A 23,621-nucleotide genomic window follows, 5' to 3' on the forward strand; every position below is an offset into this window, starting at 1 on the left:
TAGACCAATGGAACAGAACAGAGCCCTCAGAAATAATGCCGCATATCTACAACCATCTGATCTTTGACAAACCCATCAAAAACAAGCAATGGGGAAAGGATTCCCTATTTAATAAATGGTGCTGGGAAAAGTGGCTAGCCATATGTAGAAAGCTGAAACTGGATCCCTTCCTTACACCTTATACAAAAATTAATTGGAGATGGATTAAAGACTTACATGTTAGACCTAAAACCATAAAAACCTGAGAAGAAAACCTAGGTGATACCACTCAGGACATAGGCATGGACAAGGACTTTTTGTCTAAAACACCAAAAGCAATGGCAACAAAAGCCAAAATTAACAAATGGGATCTAATTAAACTAAAGAGCTTCTGCACAGCAAAAGAAACTACCATCAGAGTGAACAGGCAACCTACAGAATGGGAGAAAATTTTTGCAATCTACTCATCTGACAAAGGGCCAATATCCAGAATCTTCAATGAACTCCAACAAACTTACAAGAAAAAAACAAACAACCCCATCAAAAAGTGGGTGAAGGATATGAACAGACACTTCTCAAAAGAAGACATTTATGCAGCCAAAAGACACACGAAAAAATGCTCATCATCACTGGCCATCAGAGAAATGCAGATCAAAACCACAATGAGATACCATCCCACACCAGTTACAATGGTGATCATTAAAAAGTCAGGAAACAACAGGTGCTGGAGAGGATGTGGAGAAATAGGAACACTTTTACACTGTTGGTGGGACTGTGAACTAGTTCAACCATTGTGGAAGTCAGTGTGATCTAGAACTAGAAATACCATTTGACCCAGCCATCCCATTACTGGGTATATACCCAAAGGATTATAAAACATGCTGCTCTAAAGACACATGCACACATATGTTTATTGCGGCACTATTCACAATAGCAAAGACTTGGAACCAACCCAAATGTCCATCAATGATAGACTGGATTAAGAAAATGTGGCACATATACACCATGGAATACTATGCAGCCATAAAAAATGATGAGTTCATGTCCTTTGTAGGGACATGGATGAAGCTGGAAACCATCATTCTCAGCAAACTATCGCAAGGACAAAAAACCAAACACCGCATTTTCTCACTCGTAGGTGGGAATTGAACAATGAGAACACATGGACACAGGAAGGGGAACATCACACACCATGGTCTGTTGTGGGTTGGGGGGAGGGGGGAGGGATAGTATTAGGAGAAATACCTAATGTTAAATGACGAGTTAATGGGTGCAGCACACCAACATGGCACATGTATGCATATGTAACAAACCTGCACATTGTGCACATGTATCCTAAAACTTAAAGTATAATAATAAATAAAATAAATTAAAAATTAATATGGTTGTTTTACATAAGAAAGGGGATCAACTCGAGTCAAGGAGCTATATTAATAAATCAAGATATTAAGACTTAATGAGTAGAAGCCCATTAAAATTATTTCAGCAGTTTTTCTCATCATATATTAAAACTCAAGTATGCCTCGCAACTTAAGGAGTTTTGAATTGGAACTTCTTCACTTTACGACTTTTCTTACTATCAATAAAATATCACCCCTGCCATTAGTAACCAACAATTCTCCTGTTTATGATTGCAAATTACCTCCAATCAAAGGGACCCCAAATACCCACCTGATCCACCACACATCTAAGTGCTAATGCAAAGTCAAGGATAGGGCCACTCAAGCTCATTGTGTAGCTGCACTTAGAGTGAAGATTATTGAAGAATATGAAAATTTCACTTTCCTAGAACTTGCCCTTCCAGTGTGTCTGGGGTCTTCATGCTCACTGAGTTAGAAATTAAACATTTTGAATAGTAGACCTTAATTTTGAAAAGAACTCACAGTTTCTATGAACAGCAAAGAAAACATATACTGCTCTGGGGAGATTTACCTATAACAGATGTGTCTACATCTACATTCTGAAATTCTCAGAGCTCTTATATTAATGAGCCTTAGCTAAAAGGATCATTTATGATATACTGTAGAAATTTTTGGTTTTACCTAATTAATAATTGTTTAAAACCAAAATATTGGAAGGAGTTGACACATTTATTTTCCATTTCTTCATGTTTCTATCGGCAAAAAGCAAAGAGTAAATACTTCTTGTTCCTTTCTTGACTTATTTTGGGGTCTTGTGTGAAAGGTTCCTCTTGTTCACATCTATTTCCTTTTGAAATGCTATACTCACTACCAGTTAGAAAGGCCAGCACTCTGTTTTGCACCTAGTCTTTCTTTCTGTTCCAGCTTAACTGTCTGAGACAGAGGATCCAGTGATGGAGAGAGAGGCAGTAGAATGATTTGGTCCATAATAGTATCTCTAATCCAGCTTTTATTTGATAGCTCTGCATTTTGGAGTTGTTTAATATGTTTGCATTACCATAAATAAAACTGATACTTTGGCCTCTACTGGCCATCAGTTGTTTTGTGTACATGCAGTTGGTCAAAGCTAGAGGGGAGGAGAAGAGCCTTCCAGGACATAAGCACCTAACACATGTGTTTTTGTTTTATTTATTTAGGTTATTAATTTTTGTATTTTATATTTTGAAATGGGTTTCCAAAAATAAAATTCTAATTTCTATCACTGCACTTAATATAGGAAATAAAGGTACAACTTCAAATAACATGATTTGCCATATCTTCTGACAAACCACAAATTAGGATGTCAGTTGGGATTTCCAGCCCTCTTTTTAATCCAGATTTTGTAACCCTCAAATTTACTACAAAAATAAAATTGGTTATCCAAAATAAGCTTTGACTTCTACATCAGCCATCTCAAATACACTATTTTAGGGAGCAAAGGGACAAAGGGAAGAGTAGAAGACAAATGAGACCAGAAGGAAAGATCAAACTAACTCCCCTAAAAATCCGAGACTCACAGAGGGATACACATCTGTGTCTGCAGGCTGTAAGCCATATCTCAGACATCAGTTCTCCTTAAAAGTATGGTATTCCACAGCAAAAGAAACTATCAACAGAGTAAACAGACAATCTACAGAAGAGTAGAAAATATTTGCAAACTATGCATCTGAAAAAAAGTCTAATATCCAGCATCTATAAGGAACGTAAACAACTTTGCAAGAAAAAAACAAACAACCCCATTAAAAAGTGGGCAAAGGACATGAACAGAAACTTTTCAAAAGAAGACATACATGCAGGCAACGAGCATATGAAAACAAGCTCAACATCACTGATCATTGGAGAAATGCAAATCAAAACCACAGTGAGATACTATCTCACACCAGTCAGAATGGCTATTATTAAAAAGTCAAAAAAATAACAGATGCTAGTGGGGTTGTAGAGAAAAAAGGAATGCTTATACACTGTTGGTGGGAGTGTAAATTAGTTCAACCAGTGTGGAAAGAAGTGTGGTAATTCCTTAAAGACCTAAAAACAGACCTACCATTTGACCCAGTAATCCCATTACTGAGTATATACCCAAAGTAATATAAATTGTTCTATCATAAAGACACATTCATGCTATGTTCACTGCAGTGCTATTCACAATAGCAGACATGGAATCCACCTAAATTGCTCACCACTGGTAGACTGGATAAAGAAAATGTGGTACATATACACCATGGAATACTATGCAGCCATAAAAAAGAATGAGATCACATCCTTTGCAGGAACATGGATGGGGCAGGAGGCCATCATCCTTAGCAAACTAATGTAGTAACAGAAAACCAAATATCACATGTTCTCACTTATAAGTGGGAGCTAAATGATGAGAACACACAGACACAAAGAGGGAAACAACAGACACTGGGGCCTATGTGAGGGTGAAGGGTGGGGAAGGGAGAGGATTAAAAAAATAACTATTGGGCACCAGGTTTAGTACGCAGGTGACAAAATAATCTGTCAACAACCCTCTGTGACACGAATTTACCTATATAACAAACCTGCACATGTACCCATAAACCTGAAATAAAAGTTAACAAAAATAAAGTAGATGTCCCTTGGCATAGCTGACGGTGCTAATTCAAATTTGAAGAGATAGTAGAGCCTCCTTTGAGACCTGCTAACCTTTTAAACCAGTGCTAAACCAAAAAAAATGGATATGGCATTCCAGAGCCACACTTCCCTTGGGAAATCAACTGATTATTAAAAATGCAGAAAAAGTTTATCTTTAAAGACTCTGACCTCCTCAGCAATCAGTGATGTGTAGGTTTCCCAGATAAAGTGAACTTCAGAACTTTGCATCCTACATGCCATCTGTAGCAGCACCTGTAGGGTACATTTGTTTACAATAAGGATGCAACTGCCCAGGCACGGTGGCTCACGCCTGTGATCCTAGCACTTTGGGAGGCCAAGGCAGGTGGATCACCTGAGGCCGGGAGCTCGAGACCAGCCTAGCCAACATGGTGAAACCCCGTCTCTACTAAAAATACAAAAATTAGCCGAGCATGGTAGCATACACCTGTAATATCAGCTACTCAGGAGGCTGAGGCAGGAGAATCATTTGAACCTCTGAGGCAGAGGTTGCAATGAGCCGATATTGCACCACTGCACTCCAGCCTAGGTGACAGAGTGAGACTCTGTCTCAAAAAAATAAAATAAAAAATAAGGATGCAACTTACATTGGTGTCACCTCCGTTTTTAAACTTGAATGACATGTACAACTCTTCCTTAATCCAGTTCTTTTTGTTTATCCATGTGGTTTCAAAGACTGAAAAGACATAACATCTTCTCTAATGGAGGAAGGTTGTGGTCACATGATGCTCTTACTATCAAGAAATACCATTTTCAAACAGAAAAATGCTAAACCCACCAGGCAATAAAAGAAAATTGTGCTTCAGTGGGGTAGTCCCCAGGGATCTATCATTAGTGAGGCAAGATGACATGACAGACACAGGAAAAATGGAGAAGCACCAGTAAGAGGGGTCAGAGACAAGAGGGGCAGCCCCAGAAACACCACAAGAAGAAGCAGGAGTACTTCAGCCCAGTGGCTATTAGAGAAACATCTCACACAAAGTGTAGAGCGCATGATTTAGTGAATATTTGGAGAAACCACAAAAGATTTACATCAATTAAAATTCCACACTGTCTTTTCCATTCTAAGACACTTTCCCATCAGTGCCATTTTTCCTTGCTACAGCCTTTTAGAGGTGCAGCCTATTTTGTCTGTTCCTTTTTTTCAATTGCCATCAGTTTGAAAATCTTGCTAAATTCTCAGGATTGTGAAAATGCGAATCAGATGGTACAACATATAAATAAGATCGTGTCACTCACTGTTTTAAAGTCTTCGTTGGTTTCCCATCAAACCTATAATCAAAACCTGAGTCCTACAAAGCCCTGGATGACCAGGTCTCTGACTCCTTATCCTCTCTCATCAATCAGTATTCACCCTTTTCCTCATCTTCTCAGCTGGAAGGGCTGTCTGGTTGGTCCCTACACATACCCAGAACACTCTAGCTCAGAGTTTCTGGGCATTTGCCTTTTCCTCAGCCTGGTCTGCCCCGGCTACAGATATCTGTAAAGCTTCTGCCTTATTTTATGCAGATATCTGCTCAAATATTACATCCTAAAGAGAACTTCTCTGATATTCTATATAAAACCACATTCTCATCCCAGGATCACTGTCTAGCCTCTTACCCTACCTTATTTTTCTTCATAGCATGTATCATTTCCAAACATTATATTACATATGTAATTATTATCTGCCCCTCCGGCATCTAAGTCATTAAGGGTGAAGACTATGGTCTGGAACATAGTAGTAGGAACACATGAAAAGTGTATTGAATAAAGGAACAAATAGTTGTTATCACAAGTTGATTGTTTCTGATATTCCTGTAGACGGTACCAGAGTGCCCAACAGCTTTGCTAGTTTTCCTTTTTTCTCTGAGGGTGGAGCTCATTGAATTGAGCTCAATCCTCAATCTTTTGTTCTTTTCTGGACCTAGTAAGTTCCCATTTCTATGAAGAAGTCACTTACCTGTTGGGACTACAGGGAAGAAATTAAGAGGACAACCAGACAGCCACAATTAATTCATATTTCATATGCTTTCAAATCTGAGTGACTCAATGTTGTTTAGCTTCCCATTTTGCAAGTGATTCACAAACACTTCCATCAAACTATCCCTTTTGCTGAGGAAAGCGGACTTTTACCTTTGTATCTACTGTATCATGAAGTGGGCACATAGGTCAAATCATTAGATGGGAATGCAGAATTTCTTGATATTTTGTATTTTATCTTTAAAAAATCTATGAGATTTAAAAAATTATCTGCCATGGCATCTTTTTTTTTTTTTTTTTTTTTTGAGACGGAGTCTCACTCTGTCACCCAGGCTGGAGTGCAGTGGCCCGTGATCTTGGCTCACTGCAAGCTCCGCCTCCCGGGTTCACGCCATTCTCCTGCCTCAGCCTCCCGAGTAGCTGGGACTACAGGTGCCCACCACCACGCCAGGCTAATTTTTTGTATTTTTAGTAGAGACGGGGTTTCACCGTGTTAGCCAGGATGGTCTTGATCTCCTGACCTCATGATCTGCCCGCCTCGGCCTCCCAAAGTCCTGGGATTACAGGCGTGAGCCACCACACCCGGCCGGCATCTTTTAATTTCAGTTAAAAAAAATCTTCCTTCAATCATCCAGCAAAATTGCTCAGCCAGGAGGCTGTACCACATTAACTCCTGACTTGCAGTAGCCCCTGGCAAACCACCTGTACTCCTGTTATAACCATTTCCCATAAGAGAGTATTTTTGCATAGGGGATAATGAATATGAAGACAGGAGACCTGTGTTCTTGTCCTAGCCTTAACATTTGTTTGCTGCTAGATCCTTGGCAAGTTAAACTCTCGGAGCTCCAACATTCTAATGTGTATCTTCCCTCTCAATGTTAAAAAAATAATTTCAAATCTCTAGTAGGTAATTGATCAACCTGTGAAGGAAAAACCTGCTGCTACCTGACACACTTTATTAAACACTGTAAAAGAGCATTGCTCATGAGTATGTTTGGGTAAACTTTGTGAAAGCACGGTCATCATGTTTTTTGTTGGCACATGCCAAAATTTTGTTTAAGTAAGTAATGAGGACATTAACAGGAAGACAAAAGAGCTGATTTGGCAAGTACTTGAGAAATGAAGATTTACCTTGTCAGTAGGAAAGGAAATACTAAATTAGGTATAAGACTAGTGAGTAGCGTTAATTTCTCTCATAGTAAAAATTTATTATTTTCTGTCTGCTCTTTTTATCTACTGTGGGTTGATAATCAAATATCCTTTGGCAGAAAGGTGCATTTTCTTTGACATAGAAGCAGAAGAATCTAAGTAGATAACATTTTCCCTAGCAGGATATTTAAAAATCAAGCAACCATTACCTTGCCTTTTTCTGTGTTTTGAAGTAAATTATTCTTTCACGTATCTAAAAGAAGCAAATGGAAGGAAGCTTCACATTGATTACACTTGCCAGAAGATTCCTTAAAACTTGCTTTTAGACACACTGGGAGTTCAGGAAGCTTTCAATTCTGATTGCAGATCTCATTAAGGATTCCAAAAATCTTGCATCTTAGCTGATCAATTCTAAGGTGAAATCCAGTTTTTAAATTTGTTGTTGTGTGTACATGTCAGGAAAGTTCTGAAAATGTGAAGGTGAACTTCCAAAATCTGTCATTTATCAGTAAGCTCCATCTGACTGCTGTGTCCACAGTTGACAGAGGAGGAAAAGGGCTTGATGGTTGTTGTTGTTATTTTTTTAAACTGTTCGTTATCAAAATAATACAATTTCACTAAGAAAATTTTGAAAGAAAAAAATTGTCTAAAATAAAAATTTAGAGTAATACCCTTACTCTTCAATTTCATTCCCCATTGGTAGCCTCTGTTAATATTTTTGTGTATATCCCACTATGTCTTACACACACACACACACACACACACATTTTAACAAAGATGAGATCACACTATACAAGATTCTACAAGTTATTTTCTCACTAACAGTGTCTCCTTAACCCCTACTCATATCCGTGGATATAGATCTTTTGTCTAATGCTGCATGGTATTCCATTGTATAAACATGTTGTAATTTAAGTAGTCTCTTATTGATGGGCACAGAGGTGATTTCCAGTTTCACCAAGAGGTAGCTATCACAGTTGTTGAGAGCACAGGCCTTAGCATCAGACTGCGTGGGCTCATGAGCCCAGTTCCTCCACTTACTTACTTGGATAAACTACTTAATCTCCCTTACTCCAGTTATTTCAGCTGTAAAATGGAGAAAAAATTAGTGCTTGCTCTAAAAGACTATTATGAAGAGTTAATAGTTATAAAATGCTTAGAATAGTGCCCATTTCATAGTAAGTACTGTATAATAATTTTATATGATATTTTTATCACTATATACAATACTAAAATCCACTGATTTTATATGTATCTAAACTTCAACTTTTGATTGGGTCTGATTTGTTTGAGTACACAGAACAAATTCTTAATCTGGAATGCAAAGCCCTCTGTAAGCTGGCCTCTGCCTATTTCTCCTATGCCTTCCCACACTCCAGCCACAGTGATTCTCCCTACACTTCTCTGAGTGCACAATACTGTGTTCTTTTCTGGAAATTGCACACACATTTCCCTCTCTTTGAATTCTGTTACATCCTTGTCTACCTTTTGAAGTCTCTGCATCTTTCAGAGCCAAGATCTTGGATCCCTACGTCTTTGAATTCTCCTTTGAACAAAGGATTTCTGATGATCCTTATTTTATATCACCATTTTGTACCCATTAGGGCACTTTTCATACTGCAGCTATGTGCTTACAAAGATGCCAAACACACCAGACCACAATAAATATGCAGAAAAGGGCTCTCACTCGCTCATTTCTATACAGCCCAACTGAATATAATGCCCAATACATTATGTGAATGCTTTCTGAATTAATAAAAGAACAATCTAAAACTGAAACTCTACTCACATTTTATCACAAGGCTGTTTCCTTAGGTGTGAAGGAGTGGTAAAGCTGGGAAAATGCATAGCTTCCAGGGATATGCTAAATCTTTCAATCACTTGGGACCTGTAAAGCACTCTAACATGAGTCATGTTTTGTGAGTGCTAAATAAGCACTGAACTAGGAATAGGAAGATCCAGTTTCCAGCCATGGCCCTGTCATTCTGTGGTTATGTGATCTTAAGCTGGGCACTTGTGTTCATAAACTAAAAATTGAAGGAGTGGCAAAGAATGGCATCTAATGCAAAGAATAAATGTAATGTCTAAGAGAAGATCTGACATGCTTAAGTTCATTACAGCTTATTTCCTTATATAAACAGGTGTTTCTAGATCAGCAATGACACAATGAGCAATAATCCCCAGTGTCAAAACTCATTAAATGACTATTGTAATAGAACAGATTATCAGGTTTGAAGTTTCTTTTGAAAAATTAATGTGCCAACATTTTCTCATGTTCCAAAAGAAATGTGTGAAAGTATCGGGGAACCTGCCCCAATAGTCACGTAGGTCCTTTTCTATTTTCCCTAAGTGTCGGCCAGGTTGAGAAATAAAGGGACAGAGCACAAAAGAGAGAAATTTTAAAGCTGGGCATCCGGGGGAGACATCACATGTTGGTAGGTTCTGTGATGTCCCACAAGCCACAAAACCAGTAAGTTTTTATTAGGGACTTTCAAAGGGGAGGGAGTGTACGAATAGGGTGTGGGTCACAAAGATCATGTACTTCACAAGGTAATAGAATATCACAAGGCAAATGGAGGCAGGGTGAGAACACAGGACCACAGGACTGGGGCAAAATTAAAATTGCTAATGAAGTTTCGGGCACCATTGTCATTGATAACATCTTATCAGGAGACAGGGTTTGAGAGCAACCAGTCTGACCAAAATTTATTAGGCGTGAATTTCCTCTTCCTAATAAGCCTGGGAGCGCTATGGGAGACTGGGATTTATTTCATCCCTACAGTTTCGACCATAGAAGACGGCCACACCCAAGGGGGCCATTTTAGAGACCCACCCTCAGGGGCATATTCTCTTTCTCAGGAATGTTCATTGCTGAGAAAATAATTCAGTGATATTTCTCCCATTTGCTTTTGAAAGAAGAGAAATATGGCTCTGTCCCGCCCGGCTCACCGGAGGTCAGAGTTTAAGGTTATCTCTCTTATTCCCTGAACAATTGCTGTTATACTGTTCTTTTTTCAAGGTGCCCAGATTTCATATTCTTCAAACATACATGCTCTACAATTTGTGTAGTTAACGCAATTATCACAGGGTCCTGAGGCAACATATATCCTCCTCAGCTTACGAGATGACAGAATTAAGAGATTAAAGTAAAGACAGGCATAGGAAATCACAAGGATATTGATTGGGGAAGTGATAAGTGTCCATGAAAACTTCACAATTTGTGTTTAGAGATTGCAGTAAAGACAGGCATAAGAAATTATAAAAGTATTAATTTGGGGAACTAATAAATGTCCATGAAATCTTCACAATCCATGTTCTTCTGCCATGGCTTCAGCCGGTCCCTCCATTTGGGGGTCCCTGACTTCCCGCAACATGAAAGGGTATTCCCTGGACCCCTAAATAGCACGATTTAAACTGCATTATATTTTACCAAAATTGTGGCTTAATTCAGGTCTAAATGATTACTGTTTACAAACTCAGCTGTATGTGTGTACAGTCTGTTGGCTGTAGGATTAAGAAATCTTGATATTTATAAACATTTTAGAATTCAAGACACCAAGTAGTTTTGTTCTAATTTAATAAAAACAGATCTAATAAAATTGTTAAGAAAAACCTTATTTTTCTTTACTCTAGATCATGATTATGGATGGATGAATCCCAAACAGAAAGATGATTTAGTGAATTTTAAAATTTTATTTTGTCAACTAATTTAATGTGGTTGTACTGTTTTGATTGAGCAGAAACTGCAGAATTAAATTCTTTTACAATAAATTTTCACGATGTCTGAGAATGTTATGCTGAGAGGCACCCCTTCTTGGGTTGGGGAAGTATCACTCACACAGTGCCTGAGAGATTTGTTGAACATCTGCTACATGCCGAGCCAAATGTTTTACAACTATAATTTTATTATCAGTGAACACTTAAATCAGTGTTATATGGACATGTTAAAATTATTGGCAGTTTATGGATGAGGGCAATTAAACCCAGAATAGTCAGTAAAAGTTAATATTTTAGCCCGGCTGTTCGAGTCAAAGGCTATGCTCTCTGTGTAACACCACACTGCCATCACCAACTGAAATGTAGCTAAAAAGGCAGAATTTGGGCTGTGCTTCTGGAAGGGACTGAAGTGAAGGCTGATATAAGCACAGCACCAGGGAAGTCAGAGGACATATGAACAGTGCCCTAGTGCAGTGCTTTTCAAATATTAACATGCAGACAGATCACTTGAGTATGTTGCTGAGTTGCAGAGTATGATTTAATAGGTTTGGGCAAGGGCCTGAGATCTTGCTATTCTAACAGTTCCCCCGTGATGCAAATATTGCTGAGTCTCGGACTATGCTTTTGAGTAGTCAGGCACTAACGAAAGAATGACTGGTTCAGTACCATGGACAGTGGAACAGGTGGGCCACCACTACCATCTTCTCTCATTTCAGTCAAATCTCTATTATCTTCTACAGGTAGATTCTTGCAACAAAAACAGTCAAAATCTTTTAAAAGTAATTTTTGGATTTCTATAAGCTACTTGATGATTATCCTTCAACAGGCACAAATCTGTTCAGAGGAAAGAACTGGGCTTTGGAAGGGAGAGAGTATGGCTCCTTTCACATTTCTAAATGGTACGCTGCCAGTGCCCCTCAGGCAAAAAGAATCTAATCAGGTTTATTATCTAACAAGGAGGTATCTAATTATCTAATATAGATGATTCTGTATCTAATACAGAATTTATAAATATTTAAGTAGTTGTATCAGCCTCAACATTATAAAACATCAATCCGAGAGGGGTTAGCACTGTTACTTGCATATTTAATGAACAGAAAAGAAATTAGCAACATCTTTCTGCTGTGAAATCCACTGGACTATTAGTCAATTGCACATAATGAGAAAGAAAACATGAAAAGTATGACAAAGTGCTATTCAAAATCACGGTGAAATAAAAATGACCTTAAAATTTTATTTTTAAATATATTTCCTCTACCTTTTTCTTTATCCTATATTCCTCCCCCTATTTACTTATTTCAAGAATAAAGTCAGAAAGTTCATTTTCTTTATTGACTTTACCCTCTACTTTGAAAAAGCACCCATGGCTGCCAGCAGAAATACTACAGGGGTTTTAAGACTATCAATCATTTCACATCAAGAACAAAGCCATTGAGATAAAAATCTAGCAAACAATTCTATTTTTTCCCATTGAAGACATTTTTATTTTCTGTTTAAGGATCCCTTCTCAGGTCTAAAAATGCTATGGGCTACATTTAAGGCAAGAGGAAATGAATATAATCCAACACAAATTTTCTAATAGCCCTTCTCTTAGCCCTGTTACATGACCTCTTAAGAATACTCATTCTTTTTCATTTCAACATATGTTTCCAAAATTAATTCATTAAATATGAATTGCCATCCATCAGACTTTTATAATACTATACCAAGAGTGACAATGTTGATCTTCATATTTTGACCTTTTTTTCAAGTTAATTCTTGATTCCAGAGGAAAAGTCTTTTTTTGATGATGTTAATTGCATTAAAACAAGTTTGATGTGAGTGTATATATGTTCAATCACATATGTATTGAGGATCTATGTGACTTGTAGGAAGAATATTATACACATCATTTCATTCAATTTTCACAACACTTTGAAATAGATACTTTGTTCCTACTTAAGGGATGGGAGAAATGAGGTACAAAGTCCCTCTGTTAGTAGGTGGTGGAGCTTGGATTACAGGACACTTGGATTACTCTCTTTCTACTATGCACTCTTATAAGATGGGCTTGTTCTAGTGGAAATTTACATATCTCATATAGACACACCAAAAAATATTATGTGTGAAGTGCAGTGCTACTTGATGGCGAGAAGTAGAAAATAGTTGACTTCTACCCATTATTTCCAAAGCAGATGTGCAGCTGAATTCAAAATCCATTACTGGCATGGTATATTCACTGTCAGATGGGAAGATATTGGCCATTAGTAAGGATAAATAATTTACCTGAGATTCCCTTGAGCACTCAAGGTCAGAGAAAATTTGTAACTAATGTGTTGAGAGTTGCTCGGACTACTGAATTGCAAATAATCCTCTATTTACAGGCCATTTTACCCGCCTCTTCTGAGACTAATAGTAATTATTTTAAAAAGAAATCTAAATAATTCCCTTTTGGTGATTTTACTTAGTCTATCTTTCTTCTTTTTTGGTAAATCACTAAAATCTGAGTTCATAGTTCATAAATGAGGAAGCATCAATATCTGTGGCCTTAAGAATGTGCTTACTCCTTTTTTCATGGCTCTCATCAGTCTCTTTTTGAGGACGGCTCAGTCACTCAATGCTTAAAATGGCTAGATGACCATTTTAAACGTTTTACCATGGGTCTTAGAGAGGATGTCACCTCAAATGATCTATGGACTATGAGCCTATTCCTATTACTCACTCCTTAGATAGTGAGGGGAACCAGGAGGTGTTTCCTCTCAGGAGCTTTACAGACAATGTGGCTTCAGGGTGTTTCTTTATAAAATGTAGAGGTAACTAGGAAGAGGGCCCAATGGAAGCACACTCCTTTGATATGGTGCTTGACAAACACATTTAAGAAAACCTAAGAGAATTGAGCAGGTGGCTGTGGGCTAGAATACTAGATGCAGGTGGGGTAAAAATAAAACCACAGATGGTTTATAAAGGTGACTCATCCTTCTCCCACCTTAACTCCTTTAGTTTTCTTTTCTTTCTTTTTATAAAACATTTTGATTGTGACATCTCCACTAAAAGTGCCCAATCTCTAAATTCTTCTAGTCAAGGCAAGAAGGTTATACCACAGGAAATCCATTTCTACAGTCTCTTCTCATTGCCATATCTGATTTTAAAGACTTTTTTTCTAATGTGGAAATTTTTGCATGGCTCTCCCCCACCCCCCAAAACACAGATTTTATACCCCCCTAGAAGCAAACTTTTCTTGAAAACGAGATAAACAGATCACACGCCGAAATAAACAAATACACTGCACCAGAATATCATACTTGCCTTCTATCACTTAAAACACATCCAGGGGACACAAGCATAGCACACACCTTGTGCATGCGGCTGGCCTGCACAGGGGGTGGTTGGAATATCTGGTAATTAGTTTTACACGAAACTTTACTTACGGAATTGGCCTGCATATATACAGTCATCACCGTCTTTGCCGAATTAGAGACGACATATTTTACTCTGTGAACAGGCCAGTCTCCACTCACTGGATGTTTGGGGTCAAGGAGGAGTAACCTGAACCTCTCGTTGGCTTTGATGTTTGGAGTTGAACATCCGCACTGCTCATCGAAGACCCCCGTGCTTCAGTTCCCTCTGTCTTCCATTCCCCCCGCCCATGGTTCTCGCCCCCCCAAGCCGTTCTCCGGAACCCCTTGCCGGGCCGGCGGGAAGCGTGGACGGAGCGGGCCTTGGCCGCGTCTTTTCCGGCCAGGTTTGGTTTAGCTCGCGCAGCGCCCGCGCAGCCCGCCAGGGGGACCCCGGCCCGCCGGGCGGCATCTGAGGAGAAAGCGTCCGAGGGGCGTGGAGCCAGGGTCCTGCGGTGCCTGCTCCGGGAATACTGCGAGTCGGCTGGAGCTCCCCAGCCGCTCCGGAGAACTGGGGGAGCCAGGTCCCTGGCTCGGTAACCGGTGGTCCCGCGGTAGCTAGAGGCGGGCCCCACGGGTGGGTGTGTCCGTTTCCACACGCCAGCCTTCCAGCCCGGGAAGAGCGCCTGCAAGCGGGTACTTTGTTCCCAAAGATGGGTTTTGTCTGCGGGTGATTTGGGCTGTCGAAGTGCAACTTTGTGGCCGGGACGCGGATCGGCCGGCCTGCGCTCCTGCAGAGCAGATCCTGTCTGCGTCCTCCAGGAGGAGTGGGTGGCAGGACTGGGGTTTCCCACAGGTTTTGGGGCGGCGGCGAGATTGGCACGGTCCGGGGTCGCAGGCGCGCAGCCACGCCCCTGGAAGTCCGCCCCGGCCCCCGCCCCCAACCCGCCTCTTCGGGGCTTTATGGCGTGAGGTTTGGGGCTGGGATCCATCTGGAGCCGAGCAGAAAACTTTTCCCCTCCCGTTCCCGGTCCCTTTTGTCTTTCTTGGCCGCGGTGGCGGCGCCGCCTGAGCGGCGACTCCCTCTCCCCTGCCCGGCTTGCTGCGCCCGGTGCCCTCCGAGGGCAGGCGCGCCTGGACTCTGCGCCCGGATGGCGGCGGCCCTCTGTGAGCACCGGCAGCGGCGCGTCCCCTGCCCCGAGGCCTCCGGTGCCCCCCCGGCGCGGGCATAGGGGCGCCCCCACCCTCCGTCCGCTTGCACCCCTTGCCACCCGCCCCCTCGCCTGACTCATCCGCCCGCGGTGGCCGCCCGAGCCCTGGGATGGGGAGGGAGACCGCGGCTGCCCGCGGCGGCCGAGATTCCCGCTGACGCCCCCGACCCTGCCGCCTTCTTCGTCCGCCTCCAGAGGCGCCCGACGTCCCGACAGCTCCTGGAGTGAGACCAGGACTGAGAACCGGGAGAGGCGACCCGACCCCCAGGGCCCGGTGCTCAGGACAGGTGAGGGGAAGGAAAGCGTGCTGCCGGGAGTGGGGAGGTGGGTGGGCGGCCACCGCAGCCGAAACCGGGCACTTCTTCAGCCCCCTGCCCTCCCCTCCCCTCCGCTACAGCCTCCAGAGTTAGGTAAACGCTGTCTCTCCTAAAGTTTGGGGAATAAACCAAGTCCGCCATCAGGTCCAGACTCCCCAGTCCCGGGAGCGCGAGAGAAGCCGTGCGGGGCAGCCTCCAAGAACCCGGAGTACTGGAGCGCCTGGCTGGGTTTCTCCAAGCAACACCCTCCTTTGTCTCGGTTCCTGAGAGTCAGCATTCTCTGTAATGTCCACAGCGTTAATTCATGATTGAGCAAAGTATGGTCAGGGTTTCGTAAAGCAGTATCTGGATGGGGTAGAATCTACACAGGCAAAATGGAGAGGCAAAGCAATTATTTGCAAAATTCAGCAGTACTCTTCTCCCTGTAGTCTTGTCTGTAAGAGAAAGGACTGACGGCTTCTAAGATTTGCTTCATTAATAATTCTTTTGCTATAAATTGTTCCAGCCAACACTTCACATTGTGTAGGCGCAAGCTCTCTGTGTGTATTTACCGCTGTTTGATTTAGAAAAATGTGTGTGTGTTGTTTGTGTGTTTTTTTTAAATAACAATTCATTGTTCAGTACCAGGCATTGGTAATGTCAGAGAGAAAGGCAGATGCAGCACATACAGGTAATTGACTAATTGGAATCAGCCTTAGTCCGGTCCACCTTAGTCTGGTGTATTTAAAAACTAAATATGTTGGACTAAAGTGTCTCTTGCCTTGTCTCTTCTGAATACCTTCAGAAGTAGTTATGGACAACTGCATAGAAAACATTTCAAGAATCGATGATTATTCTTGTTTATAAGAAAGAATATTGAACTCTCGGTTTTGCAATCAAACCAAGTTTGAGGCACACTTTCTATAGTGCTGTATGCATAAATATTACCAGAGCTTGTGAAAGCTATTTACTTTGTCGTTTCTTGAATTATGGAACACTTATAAAAAGACCTTCAATTTGTTATTTGGCTACTGATACTAGAAAGCATTATCATTTTGTGAAGTAGACTAAATTTTGAAACTTTTTAAACCTTACTTTATTTTCCCACTGTTTACCTACACAGAAGTATGTAGTTGTAGTTTCATTCTTTATAAACACCTCAAGTGAAGAATAGAAGTCCTTCTAAACAGAAAATAATGCTTCTATTAAGTGGAAACTATAGTTAAATGCTTTGACAATTTAACAGTATGATTTTTTTACTGTAAAAAAACACACACTGAGGTGTTTAGAATGATTTTTTAACCAAGTCCTACTAGATAGCTCATAATTATGAGATAATGTAACTATAATTTGTAACCCTGGTTATAATTAGCCTTGTATCTGGGCTGGGAAAGCCTTCATTAGAGTTGTATGGGAAGTCCCTGTAGGTAAATTCCAGGCAGTTAGCACAGAAAGGCTTCACCTGTTGCCTTTGAGGCAGGTCTAGGTAAATGCTGTAGCGTCTGAAGACACCTGTAATCAGAAGGGATTCTTCAGGAAAGATCGTTGTAAAGAGGGATGGCTGTACTTGTTATTTTAACTTAGTGGAATTTTTAGTGAAGCTTTTGAATACTACAAGAGTTAGATTGCTATATTTGGACTTGTGTAGCTTCAGAATTTTGACAATAGCTCATTGGCCAGAAAAGAATAACTACTGACATATAGAGGGAGCGGATCTGAACTGATTGGTTAAATGCTGTACTTCTCATGATGACTCTTAGCATAAAGGAAAGAAATTCATATTTAACTTAGGAAGATAGATAAGAACAAAGATAAAAGCAAATGTCAACTTTTACATTTCTTAAGCAAAATTAGTAGAGGATAAAAAATAAGCCCTTGTAGTCATACACATTACTTATCAAATAGAGGGTAGAATTTATAAGAGGAAAAATAACTTGTGCAGCAACAGAAATCCAAACCTGCAATGAGATGGACCTCATTTTATTAAGGAATGTATATCTGATTTACAGTTTTATCAAGCAGATCCACTTGTTCCTGGACTTACGCTATGTTTTGTCTGCTGAGATCTGATATGTGCTCAAACACTCAGAAAACATCAGTGAGTGCTTGTTGTGGTGTCATGCTAGCTACCCTTCCAGGCCTTTTCTATGGGCTTATAGGCTGATGGAGAGGGGACTGATAAATGTACCACAGATCACCTGGCAACTGAGGTGGTCTGAGAGCAGCAGGGGACCAGTGCAGACTGGGAAGCAGCATAGTGGGTTGCAGAGGGACCTGGATGGGGAGTTGTCATCTTGACTGAATCACCCATTAGGTGGCTGTGGGTAAGTGGTTAAGTTCTTCCGCCTTTCTGCTCCTTGGTGCCCTTATCTGCAGAATGAGGGCTTTGGACTGACAATCTTTATGGTCTCTCTTTAAAATGCTGCAAGGCAAATTCTGGCAGAATTAAAGAGAGACAGAAGTCAGTGTGTGTGTGTAGGAGGGTGGTTTGTAGGGTTTTGGTTGAAGGAAGCCAGGCTGGAGGGTCTTGCTAGTTGTATTGAATGGGAAATGGCAAAGAGAAGTAAAAGATGTCTGGCCTGGGACATCTGACCTAACATTGATTATGTGAATTGAAAATACATAATAAAATAATAAAAATACCAGCTTTCACTTAGTACTGGGTGGTTTTCCATGAATTTTCACAAATGATGCAATAGATTTTTGTAACAACCCTCGGAAGTAATTAGAGCAGAAAGGTGATGAAGCTGGGACTAATACTGCAAAGCACATCTGCACCAGTATGCGCCACTGCCTTTCTGCAGGATTTGTAGAGATAGGAGAAGCTAAAGCTCACTTTGGAAACCCTGAGTAAACAGGGGAGAGACATAAGGTTAGGGTCAGATTTTAGGTGAGGTTGAATTTCTGCGTAAGAATTTAGGTTACATTCTGGAACACAGAAGTCTCCAATTACGAGCTCAAGACTTCCTGAAATGCCTTGAATTCTGATTATTGATGTTTAATCTGACTGCTCCTGTTCTGTGCCCACTCCTCCCCTAAGGTCCCCCTTTCCCCAGCAGGAATTCTGGGGCTTTGACTATCACAGAGTAATTGATATGACTCTTCCAAGAGCTTTTCGTGATGCTGGAAAAAGGAAATCCATGCATTTCATATAAAGGTGAGGATTCTGGGGCCATTGTATCATTAATTGATAGGATGTATTCTGCAAGTTGTGCTTTGGAAACTTTGTCACCAGAGGTGAAATTACACAGAAGGCATAGAAATCTAGCAAGGTGTAAGGTGAGTGTCTGTACATTCCTTCCTGTAGAGCCCTAATCACTCTGCTGTGAGCATGAAGTGCACCAAGGGGGGACAAGTCTCTGCTTACCACCCAACTCTGTGTTCACCGCCCCACTTTGTGTTCATGTAGAAGGGAGTTACTCAGGATTCATTTGCTTGCATGTGTGAATATTTAACTAGGTAAAGCAAAAAAGGACTTACTGGCTCATTTGACCAGAAAGTCCAAAGGTGGTCCTTGCTTCAATCATGGCTGGAACTCAGAGACTTACACAACTTTGTCGAGGTTCTTTCTCTCTCTCCCCGTTTCTCAGTCCCACTTCTCTCTGGGTCAGCTGTATTCTGAGGCACTCTTTCTGGGTATGGAGAAAGATGACTGTGGGTATTTCTAAACCTACATTCCTGGGCTTTTCATCTATGAGAAAAAGAGGTCCTTTCTCTTCCAGGTCCCATTTTTATAAATCTCCTTGAAGGGCTCTGATTGGCCCTGCTCAGTGGTAATTGAATTGGTCTCTGTGTCTAGCAGAGAGTGCTACTCTGATTGTATTGGACTAAATCATGTGTCCAACCCTGTGTATATGTGGTTCTGGTGCTGGGATGAGGAGGAGGAGGCTGGTAGGGCACTATGATAGGCAGTTCTGTCAAGATTACATAGAGTTGTGGTTCTCCCAAGAAAATAATGCTGCCAATCAAAACAATAGTCTATTATTGGGAATAATTCCTTCCTTTTTTGGGACAGCCCTCTGCACAATGATCTGGAGTTTGCACATGGAAGCAACTCAGGTGCCCAAGACAATGTGTATCCCAAAAGTGGGACCTTTCTCCCAAGCAAGGTATAGCCCAGTGATGAAATAATGCCCTCATGTTTAAACTTTATTAAAAGGAGGATTGTTTCCAGAATGGGAAACACCCATTCTGGAATGAATGGGAAGCCACCATTTATTCATATCTATGTACTTCTAGCAAATATCCCTGTGCCTTATTTCCAGCCCAGAGATTTTGTTTCCAAAAGCCCTGCCCATCTAGTGATGATGAGATTGGAGACCCCCTACTTTGGCCATTGTAGAGCCAGTGAAAGTTTGAACAGGGAGCTGAAGTGATTAACACAGAACTATTGTTTATGCAAATTCATTGGGTTGTTGGAAATGCACAGAGGGGAGTGGCAGGCACAGATTAGGATTTTCATTTAGGAGGCATAAGATGATAGGTTTCTAATTAGAGTAATGGCAGCAAGAATTTGTGAGCAATATTATGAAGTTCTTATGAGGTTATATGTCAGGATGAAGGAGCATCTTTGTTGACAGAAGCATTTGTGGAATGAAATAGACCAGGAGGGAGTAGACTAGGAAGACATCCTGGGCCAGTAGGTAAAATGGCTATGCATGGTAGATAGGTTAATAGCAAATAGATTGTGTAGACAGGAGGCCTGTGGTCACCATGAGTCCTAGGGGCATGTATAGAACTGACATTTACCAAGGATCTACTTAGTATGGTAGGTTCATGTTGCATACTTTAAAGTTATTATATTAATGCTTTATATAAAGTCAGGGAGGTAAATAACTTACTGAAGGTTATGAGGCCATTAAGCAGTACAGCTGGAATTCAAACCCTGGCAGTCGGACATCAAAGCCTTGCTTTAACCACTATGCAAAACTACCTCTCAACCTCAAAGTCAAATTCACTGTATCAGGCCAAACTGAAGGACCAGCTAAAGGTTGGCCCTTCTGATAGGAAATGAGAGTGCCAGAATTCCAGGTCAAATAGAAGGCACAGAACAGAGGTTATTAGGGTGAAAGTGGATAACATTCATGCTCAGAGCCAACCTGGACAAGAATGTCAAGGTGTAAGACATTCTTGGAAAGGAAAGAATATCACATGCATCCATTCTGGGTTTAGGGTTTGGGGTATAGCAAGGAAAGGGGATGGGAAAATTATCAGGCAGTCGAACAGATGGGCAGATCAATAGAACAACTGGAGTTTGATTGTTGACCTGAGAACAGGAACTCTACCATCTGCCATGGCTTTAAATATCCTTCCTGGTGTAAGTTGATAAGAATATGGAATGGGCAGCTCCTCAGAGGGAGACAGGATTTTATTAGTTGTCAGGCACTATCAGGGAAGGAGCTAACGTTTGTAAGGCCATGTGCCTTAGATACGTAAGCTCATTAAATCTTCATTATAAGTTCCAGAAGGGTAAATATCATGCCTCCCCACCATCGCCACTTTTCTTGAGCCAGGAAATGGAGGCTCAGAAGGTTAAGTGACTTGCCTGAGCTCCTGGAGCCAGACTGGAAAGTGAAAGAGCTGGCATGGAACCCAGATCTGTTGGAATCCAGACCTTTTCCTGGATCTTCAGGGAGTCATCCTGGTGCTAGCAGGACAAGGTCAATATCAAGTCTGAGAGATGGAAATGGGGAAATCAGGAGGGGCATATGGTTGTGAAGGAAGACAGTAAGCTAACTTTTAGACATCTGAGTGTGAGATAAGAGCAGACCGTCTGAAGAGAATTGTCCAGCAGGATTATATCTGGCTTTGGCAGAAAACTTAATAATCTAGTAGGTTTTTTCCCCTCAGTACAGGATCTCTATCATTATGCAGGGTAGATACGTCAGCAAGTCAGATGTTTGGAAGGCTTAATTTAAGTCACTGATTTCAGTTCAAGAGAAGGGACCTCTGCCAGCTGCCATGGCCTGAATTTACCTTTATACATACAGATACTCTGCCCTGAAATGTGAAAAAATGAGAAGTAGATACATATAGAGAGGGAGAGAGGACACTCGCTAGCACATGCTGAATGTAGTAGGTTCATGAAACACTCTAGTTATAAAGGTGTGTACTTGAGGATGCTCTAAATAAAATGAGTTACTAATAGAATGTGAGTGACATCATATCGTTCCCCAACAAATACAAGGCCAAATTTGTATCTGCTTAGGTGTGTGACTGGATGTGTGCGCAATTGACTGTGTATGTATGTACAACAAGAGGAAGGGGAATGAGAAGGTGTATAAAAATAGAAGTATTTATGAGAACCTTGTAGCCTATTCGGAGAGGTAAAACAACCATGTGTAAAACTTTTAGAACAACTCAATAGAATAATATGTAAACAAATGGTTACAATGCTTTGAAATAAAGCTGGTAGAGATATGCAAAGAATATTAGAGGCCTGTGACACAAAAGCAATGGTGAATAGGAGTAGGCTCTTTCTTGTAAATAGTGAGCTAATCACAGAGGTGCTGATAGATTAGCAACTGCTAGGGAGAAAAAAAAGTATTTTCCTTTTGAGAATCAACATCTTTGGGCTTAAATGCAGGATGAATCCAAAGAATCTCAGTACTGTCTCTAAGCTGAGGTTGGCATAGGAGAGACACAAATTTTGTTTCCCTTGGCAAAGTAAGTCAGATCGGCTTAGTGAACATACATGTGCAAATATTTGCAATAAAATGGAGTTAGCATTTCTGAAGAGATGTTGTTATATTTTCTAATCATAAAGGTGATACACACTCCCAATAAAAACCTTGGAAAATACATTAAGAATAAAAAGTCAGGGAGAAAATTTGCCTGTAATCCTATGTCCCAAATGCACTCATAACATTTTGGCATTTTCTTTCTCCTTATTTTTAATGATTTTTTCCATAATGCTTAATAGTGTATTACAACCTACTCTGTTTGCTTAATCTTATGTCTTAATATTTTCCAACTTCTAGGCAAGCTTTATTAATGTCAGTATAATATTGGATTATGTGGACATATCATAATTTATTAACTATTCCCTTAAAATTGGACTTTTAGGCCATTTCCAAATATTTGATATTATAAATGGCACTTTGATGAATCTTTCTTCAAATTTCAGATTCTGTTTTTTGTGCATAAGGGTTATAAATGCATTTATATTCCATTTTATATACGTTTATCAGATTACTTCTTTTAAAAAGATTCGTGGAACGATAATTCCTGGGTCAAAGGGTATGAAAATTTCAGGCTCTTGATACTTAATGCCAAACTGATTTTCAAATAACTGAAGTTATGACTGACAGTGCATGGAACTACCCTTCACATGCTCTCACTAGGTGATTGTTTTTATTTTTAAATTTAAAAAAGCCACCATTTTGAAAAAAAGAATAGTTTATGCTAACTGCTGATTTTGTTCCTTTGTTACCCAAATCTCCCTTTTAGAATGTAGACTATGTAAGATATTGTGATTCATTTCACTTTTAAAAATTTACTTATAAGTGTTTCTGAACATGCAGATAGGGGCCCATGATAGAAAAAAGTAGCTTGTGAATGATTTTTTGAAAGCCAGTGTTATACACATCCTGTTTGGGGACTCTTCAGACTCTACTGTGGAACAGCCCGTGAGAGAAGTTGATTGATGTAGGATGAGAGCCCCTTTTTGCAGAGCTAAACCCCTGACAGCCCCGCCTCTGTAGCCTTGGATATTAGGTCCTAGTAGTCATGGAGTGTTCTAACTGCACTTTTCACTGGGGCTGTAACCCAAGTGAGAGCAGGCCTGTAACCGTTTTGTCCATGGCTATGTCCCTAGCAGATGACCTTAGACCAAGTTTTGCTGGGAGGTGGGATCTGAAAATGCCTGCGTTTTTTTTTTTTTTTTTTTTTTTTCAGACGGAGTCTTGCTCTGTCAGCAGTCAGGCTGGAGTGCAGTGGCATGATCTGAGCTCACTGCAATCT

The 23,621-nt window shown here is 40.6% G+C and overlaps 1 protein-coding gene across 3 annotated transcripts in view; it reads left to right on the top strand.

The window, feature by feature from the left end:
* Window positions 1-23,621, top strand: part of TMEM200A (transmembrane protein 200A) — a 182,893-nt gene that overhangs the window by 90,466 nt on the left and 68,806 nt on the right. Inside the window, exon 1 of one of the 3 annotated variants that reach the window (XM_003311480.6) lies at window positions 14,632-15,650. The exons of 1 other annotated variant lie outside the window; for it this stretch is intronic. The gene's annotated coding sequence lies outside the window, so the exon portion shown is untranslated. Of the gene's footprint in view, window positions 1-14,631; window positions 15,651-23,621 lie in introns of those variants that run through there. One more of the 3 variants, XM_518870.8, reaches the window with a different exon arrangement.

This window comes from Pan troglodytes, chromosome 5, assembly GCF_028858775.2.
Source record: "Pan troglodytes isolate AG18354 chromosome 5, NHGRI_mPanTro3-v2.0_pri, whole genome shotgun sequence".
Taxonomy (NCBI): Eukaryota; Metazoa; Chordata; class Mammalia; order Primates; family Hominidae; genus Pan; species Pan troglodytes.